Source organism: Aegilops tauschii, chromosome 4 (genome assembly GCF_002575655.3).
Source record: "Aegilops tauschii subsp. strangulata cultivar AL8/78 chromosome 4, Aet v6.0, whole genome shotgun sequence".
In the NCBI taxonomy this organism is placed as follows: Eukaryota; Viridiplantae; Streptophyta; class Magnoliopsida; order Poales; family Poaceae; genus Aegilops; species Aegilops tauschii.
The window spans coordinates 234,790,109-234,797,348 of NC_053038.3; the positions used below are offsets into that span (position 1 = coordinate 234,790,109).

General features: G+C 42.5%; 1 non-coding gene across 1 annotated transcript; it reads left to right on the top strand.

Annotated features, from left to right (window-relative positions):
• Nucleotides 1–6,839: 6,839 nt before the first annotated feature.
• On the top strand, nt 6,840–6,910 carry TRNAC-GCA (transfer RNA cysteine (anticodon GCA)). The gene has a single exon. It is a non-coding gene; the product is annotated as a tRNA-Cys (tRNA).
• Nucleotides 6,911–7,240: the final 330 nt, after the last annotated feature.

Sequence of the window (7,240 nt, forward strand, 5' to 3'; positions counted from 1 at the left end):
TGATGATAGAAGAACAACTCTTAGGGCAGTTGCAAGGAAACTATGAGCTATTTATTGTTCCTTTCTTAGAAAAAAAAAGATAAAGGATGGCTTATGGTCTATTTTCTTACTTGACTATCCTACCTGACTTGGCCAATAAAAGATACCTAGCATGACACATCAGCTACGCCATCTGAGCCTGTCCACATGCTAGTCAGGAAAAATAACCGCTCCGTTCCGTGGGCTTCTTTCATAGCTCTCTTCACGCTCGCTTTACGAGTGCAACCAAGTTCAATAAACTGTTCATGCTAATTCATAGACTATGCTGGTCTATCTAAGAGTATTGTGAGACGCTTCCTTCTCATACACATCTGAAGCAACATTTGATCATCCGCATCAGAGAGTTTTGCAGGTCCTTGAGAGAACGTTATCCAGTCAGTTATGACTTGACCATAGTCTGAGGTGAAATTGGTCCTGGTCCATAAAACGAAAGGTGCTGGGCAAGCGCAGAGAACTCGTCTGAAGGGGAGTTCCATAGGAATGTTCAACTTCGATCAACCTTGGTTTGGTCCCATGCCTAAAAAAGAAAGAAGATCAAGAACAGAATAAGGGTGATATAACCCACTGCTCGCCTAAGAATGTACTCACGTAATCCCTACTATGGGTTCCCGAAGGATCCAGCTGCTAAGAGGGTCCGAGCCATAACGGATTGGTGTGACCGTAGCGGCGACTGGAATCGATCTGAATGAGGCAATTATGGGACTTATCTTATATAACAATATATATGGAGGAAGGATTCAAAAAAGGTGGGGGTCAAGGTGTATAATACGAGCTCCACTTTTAGGCAATGAGCTAGCTTAACCCTGATTGCTTAAGGTTTAATACAGTCATGTTGGATCTGCTACTAAGAAAGGAAGAGAAAGACTGATTGCGACAGCTCAACCGGATGAGACATCTCTTATTTACAGAACTGTGCCAACGTGTGCCTACATTGTTTGATTTACCAGTTCTGGCTATTGGATTTTGGAATAGAACGAATGAAACTAGTACCAGCTTATCGCCAACCGTGCTCTCTACCAACTCTGCCAACCCCAGACGGGAATATTGATTGCGATTTAGCCGCACCTGAGCCTGCAATTGCTGCCTCTACTCCGCCTACTTCTTGTGCCGACTTCGTCAGCCTCGCGGGGTACCGATTTCCTCCTGCTTTGTGTGCGTGCCATTGACTCCTTTAATGGGTCGAAACCTACTTAGTTCTCATTTTTATTTCGTCTATACAAGAAAAGAAGGATTTGTGTTTAGCAAGACAGAGAGTTGAATAAGTAAAAATAAAGTCGTGTGTACCCTTTACCGAAAAGCAAATATGACAGATAGGGTACGACATATTGCTTATTCCTGATTGATCTAGTTGACGACAGTTGCCTTGTTGGACTGATTGTGGATTGGAATAGAAGTTTCTTATATACAGATATTCGTGTTTACTAATTTCGCATACTGGGAATGGAACTTGATGTAACCCACTGGAAACTCTCTTTGAGACTCATTATCTATTATATACGACAGGCTAATTAAGTCCTTCAGTTTCAAAAAGGAGTCTTTCCTTACTTCGTTACACCAAACTGTTATGTTGTTATGCTGCTCGTGCAATCAAAACTTAGAATAGAAGAAAAAGAGTTCCCTCGGGGCCCATCCTCTTCTCCTTTGCTTGTGTGACTATCATGAGAAGAATTCCATTCCAAGAAGTCAAATAACAAGAAAAAGAAACGAGGTCAAGATCCGTTGTTACCAGTACCGACGAAATGGAGAAAGTGTCCTCCGGGAACGCAATCTACTACATTAGTTGGTGTAGCCAAAGAAGAGGATATCCCCTTTTTTGACCCATTGGTCTTCAGACCAGACCCATACCATAGCTACAAACACTTTTGAGTCGGAGGAGACTAGCCAGATCGCCTTCTTGAGGCTCTCTGGGCTTATCGGACGTCAATCTTTATAGCCACTGGTCCCCTTCTCCTTAGCCGTTGGCATGGACGCCATTCTTCCCAATGAACTCGACGATTCCTTCCCTGCGCGTTCTTCTCGACGACGATATGACTGGTAATCAGAAGCGAGAGGCTCTGCTCTCAAAACTGGACCTCCTCGATTCGATCGATGGGAGAAAAAAAAGGTTACGAGCGGCAGAGCACGCACAAGTCTATCAACGTCAACTCAGCCGCGCTTTGGACCGACGAATAAGAGGCATTAACAAAGCATTTATGAGACACCATACTTTCAATAGGCAAGGGCCAGCCCGAAGATCAACGGGATCTTTCTCCAAGCTAAGTTTCTACCCCCGAGGGAACCGGCCACGATGCGTGGGGGTATCGGTGCTGATAAACTCGTCTCCGCTTATCTTACCTGGAAATGGAAATAAATTATGGTAGATTACCTACCTCATCTGAGATGAACGAATTTCCTACTGAAGATTCATATGCCTATTTTGCTGTTGATGTGGAGGAATTGGTACTAGCCTACTCGATATGTTCCTTGCCTGGTTCGCCATAGGAGGTGCTTTCAGCAAATGAGGAGGGGAATATTCATAGGTATGAATGTTCCGTCAATGGTTAAGGTTGAAGTGAAGGCAAACCTTATTTGAATTTTGATGCCTAATTATTTAGCTCTGGTATTGAGAAAGAAACCATTCATACAGCCAGGTCACAGGAATGCTTCTTCGGCTTACAATTCCGAGTCAACAACCGTAACTCGAGCACTTAGCCCTAGCTCTTGCTCTTTCCTTCCATGCAACGGGTTGCCTGTGTGCCTACTAATATTTACTTACCTCAATGGTGCGCTAACTTTAGAACGAGGATTTGCCAAATTCGTATTAGGGGGGGCTATGCAGCAATTCGACCACTGTTACTGTACTAGATATCTCAGGCTTATCCTAAAGAAATTATGGCTTCGCTTCTCTTCTTCCTAGTGATGGATATAGTCTCGATGGCTTTGCCCATGTATGGCATAAAAGTCAAATAGGATATCCTTCAAAAGGGAATTTCATGTGTGAGCACCTTGCCTCTTTTAGGGAAGGTTATTTGCCAAGTGAGTCTGCGCAGCATGCTACGAAACATAAGAATCATTTTCAATCCCATTTGCACCCGGATTCTGCTTCTTTCGAACTAGCAAATGCACATTCAGAGCCAACAACGGATCGGCTTGGCCCATTCCCCATCTGGGGAAGAAAGAGTACCTAGATCTGCATCTACTAAGTATCCCTAAAATTCATGTTATGATCCGGTCTTTCCCAAAGCTAGGGCTTCTTTTCCCATCCCTATCCTCCGCGTCAACCTATACCGAAGAGAATGAAGTCTCGAAAACTCTTAATTAATAAATATTCGTGCGCCTACTTTGCTTATCCTTCTCTGCCCCAATATAGATAGTTGGGTAGAGCGAGAGGGATAGCAAGGACTTGAAAAGGGAAGGTTTTTTACGGCTAAGATGTTTCAGTTTGCCCCGACATGAAGCTACCACTTCTCTCCTATTATTTCAAGCTGTTATCTCATTCCCCCCTTTTAGTAGCACCTTTGACCTCTATCGCTCAGAGCACAAATCGTTGTGCTCCTCACTGCTCAAGAGACTTCTTATTTTCTTCTTACCCTTCTAGAAATTCGGGCAACTAAACTCTTTCTCTTTTGGTAGTGGATTCCCTCTTCAACTACTTGCAAACGAAAAAAGTGCGATGTTTCCTTTTTTTCTGGATCGCATTCCTCCAGCTATGTTCTTTCTAACGAAAATCACTCTTCTTTACTAGGATTCCAGTACACGACTATTGCTTTCGCTTTCACCACTCATAATAATAGTGATCTTATATTTGTATTGCAAAATGGAGAGGGAACTACTCACTAATGGTAGTAAAACCGCCCTGCTCTTCTTTGTTAGTATGGAGAGAAGTTGTCCGAAAGGTTGAAAGATGCCAACGTGAGCTAGCGTCTCGTTATGCTTAATAGCATTCCAATCTTTTATTAATAATCACTACTTGTATCTCTTTTGCTTCGCTTGGTTGATTAGTTTCACTACTTCAAATAAAACAATGAACCTTTTCCTGTGGCCAAAGGGACTATGTTCCTAAAGTTCGAATTGATCATTCAGTCGATCTAGGAATCATGCATGGCACAAGGTAAAGGATGGAATGATACATCTGATAAAGATCCTAGAATGACCTTTTCCGATCTTTTGAAGGGTAAGAATAAGAACTCTGTTGTATCGATGCACTGCTCTCAGGCGAGATTGAACACGAAAAAAGGTGCATCAAGGCGTGAATAAGGAAGAAGTCACCTTTGGTAATAGATTTCTCTTTAGCTTTGAGTGATCCAATCATTGGTGAATGGGTTCAGTAAGGCAGAAGGAAAGGGCCCCTCCCAACCTGGGAAATTCACAGCAGGAAAGACTGGTGCCGATCAGCGAAAGCGAACCCTTCAGTACATCGCGTTCAGCCCTCCCTCAAAATCCCATTTGTTCTATTGAGGAATCACTCTTGATCCTCTAAAGGCTCATCTCCGTCTATACCTCAAAGTCCATCCCTCTCTCATGGAAGCGCTTTAGAGTGCCTAGAAGATCCAGCAAATGGGGGTGCCAATGCTGTCCCAAGACCAGATCACGGTAGGTAGCTGCTTTAAAGAGGTTGGGAGACAGACTGGTGAACAATCTTCTTCTTGTTTTCTCCGACCTAGAGCACTCTTTTTTTCAATCGTACGAAGAAACTCTGTGAAAAACCCAGCTATCACTCCTATGAGACGTCTAATTCCGAACTCCCGATACATTCTTTAGAGTCGACCAAAGGACTCGTTGGTTTGGACATAGTTTCCTTGTTCCTGTGTTTCTGTTTTGTTCTCCCCCTTTTTTCACTTAGTTTAGTTGGAATGGAAAGAGAACTTCCTTCAGTTTTACTTTTTTTGTTGCCTGGTTCGGTCTCTCCGAGTGGAATAAGTGGGTCCTACTTCTTTTTCCTGACTGATGAAGGTCGACACTGAAGATCGAATCAAGCGGAGTCTGGATTCCTATGTTCGTACCAACTCAAATGATTGATTAATTGGATCTTTAGTATGCTCACTTCGCTACTCAGCAAGGGTGAAAGAATGACAAAGAGACATACATCACAGAGGATGGGAAGGACCCAATCGCCTGCCTCTTTCTTGGTCCACCCCCCCCTAGTGGGTACTTTATAGCTCACAACACCAGATTGCTAGATATGTGACATAGAAAAATTGCTTTCATTGACAACAAGACTCTCTTCCTGATTGGGATTGGTCTGTGCAGGATATCCTTCCCTATGAGACTCTTGCTTCCCTTTGAAAGAGGCAGACCCGTACTTCAATTGTCATCTGACGACTCTTCCCCAGCTGTGGACTCAGACCTCTCACAACCAAAAAAAGAAAATCAAAATCAAACGAATCCGAATATAACCAATCTATCGCCTTTGATGACTCGTTGAAAGCCTCCTCAACCCAAGCTTCCATCTCCTGCTCCAGACATCGGTGCTTGCCCGCGCCAGTCCATGAAAGGTGGATGAAGGTGAGTTTGACTACGAACACGAGGATGCTGGGAACGATCTCTTTTCGGGGAATCACTCCCGTCGAGAGGCCCTCTTCCTCCCTTTTTTGAATCTGGGAGAGAGCCAAAAGAGAATTCCAGAGAGACCTCGACTCTTTCAGGGAAAGAGGGAGATCGAATGCGAGATGGAGTCCCTGCCGAATGGAATGGACATCCTTGGGGACAGCTGTGTAAGACTTAATTTAACATAAAATTGGACGGAAAAACTGCTAAAAATATCACAAGAAACCCAACTCAAAGTGAATGGAGAGAGAACCCCTGCACCTTGGAAGGATCTGAAGCTGTTCGGACACTCATAGATAAGTGAACTCCAATCCAGGATCCCTCGAAAAGTGAAGTGAACTAGCCAGGTAGAACAGTCAGGTTAGGAAAAGAGTCTTTCATGTCAAGGTGAACATAGACAGACAAGGTTAGTTTGTTTTCCTTAATTCTCAGAGAAAAGACTCGTTGCTGGAACCGAGAGCACTGGTGATTGCTTTCTTTCTGACCTTCAGCCGAGAAATTCCATACCTTCCACCGACTTGTTTTGTGTGTGGCCAGAACATGATGCTTTCCAATGCCGAGTACTTTTCTTAACAATGTATGAAGCCCGTAAAACCGAAATCGATCCAAATCCACGACCTTGACGATCGAGGAAAAAGGGTATGTATTATTATGGTGTGAGCCTTCTTTCTTTTTGGCCTTAGATTATCATAAGCGAGGAATGGTGCGTGGTAGCCTTCAGACTATACTTTATTGTAGGGAAAGGGGAAAAATGGAGAATATCTTTAAGAACTCTAGAAAGAATCTGACTTGGAGCAACAGGGGTCAGGTCACACTATATCAATATCATAATTCTGCTTTTTAAATTGATACTGATTAGCCGTAAATCAATTTGATTTTGTTATGCCATTAAGGAAATACTATTTGGGATACAATATCCATTTTAGAACCGTTCACTACTAACAAATAGAAAATATCAAAATAACAAATAATATAGTTAATGGTTCCAATTTTTCCTAAATTTGGCAGTCTGTGACTGGAAATCCTTTCTCTTTTCAATAGAAAGAGAAGGTAATTAAGCAATGTGTGTTTTGAGATACAATCAATCGAAGAGAATAAAACTGGGTCAAATGAAAAACAAGAATGAATTTATTAAAAGGGATTGGAAAGGGATAAGTACAAAGGGATTCCACGATCTAAAAAAATCAAAAAGGGTTTAATAATCCCCTCCTACGAATAAAAAATAGTAAAATAATGCGGATGAATAATATTTTGCTCGATTTTGGATTGGATTTGGCGGCATGGCCAAGCGGTAAGGCAGGGGACTGCAAATCCTTTATCCCCAGTTCAAATCTGGGTGTCGCCTGACCAAAAAAATACTTAGGATTTCTTATTGTACTAATTGAACTCGACAAATTCTTGCCCTGCATAAGCAAAGGAAAAGAACTAGGCCTGTCGATACTGTATTTTACCATAGTTCTAGTTCTAAAAAAGACTGTCAATTTCATCTTAAAATAGGGCTCTAGCAGGGTTCTGGGTAGTGGCCCAAACCGATACCAATAGGGATGAGGGATATATACTTATGAATTTCATAATTGATTCTATTCCGCAATTCATAACTACGAAAGTTTCACGACCGGATTTTCGGGATATTAATTTCCCAGAAAATGGCCTTTGTGCTCACCAGCCCCAGGAT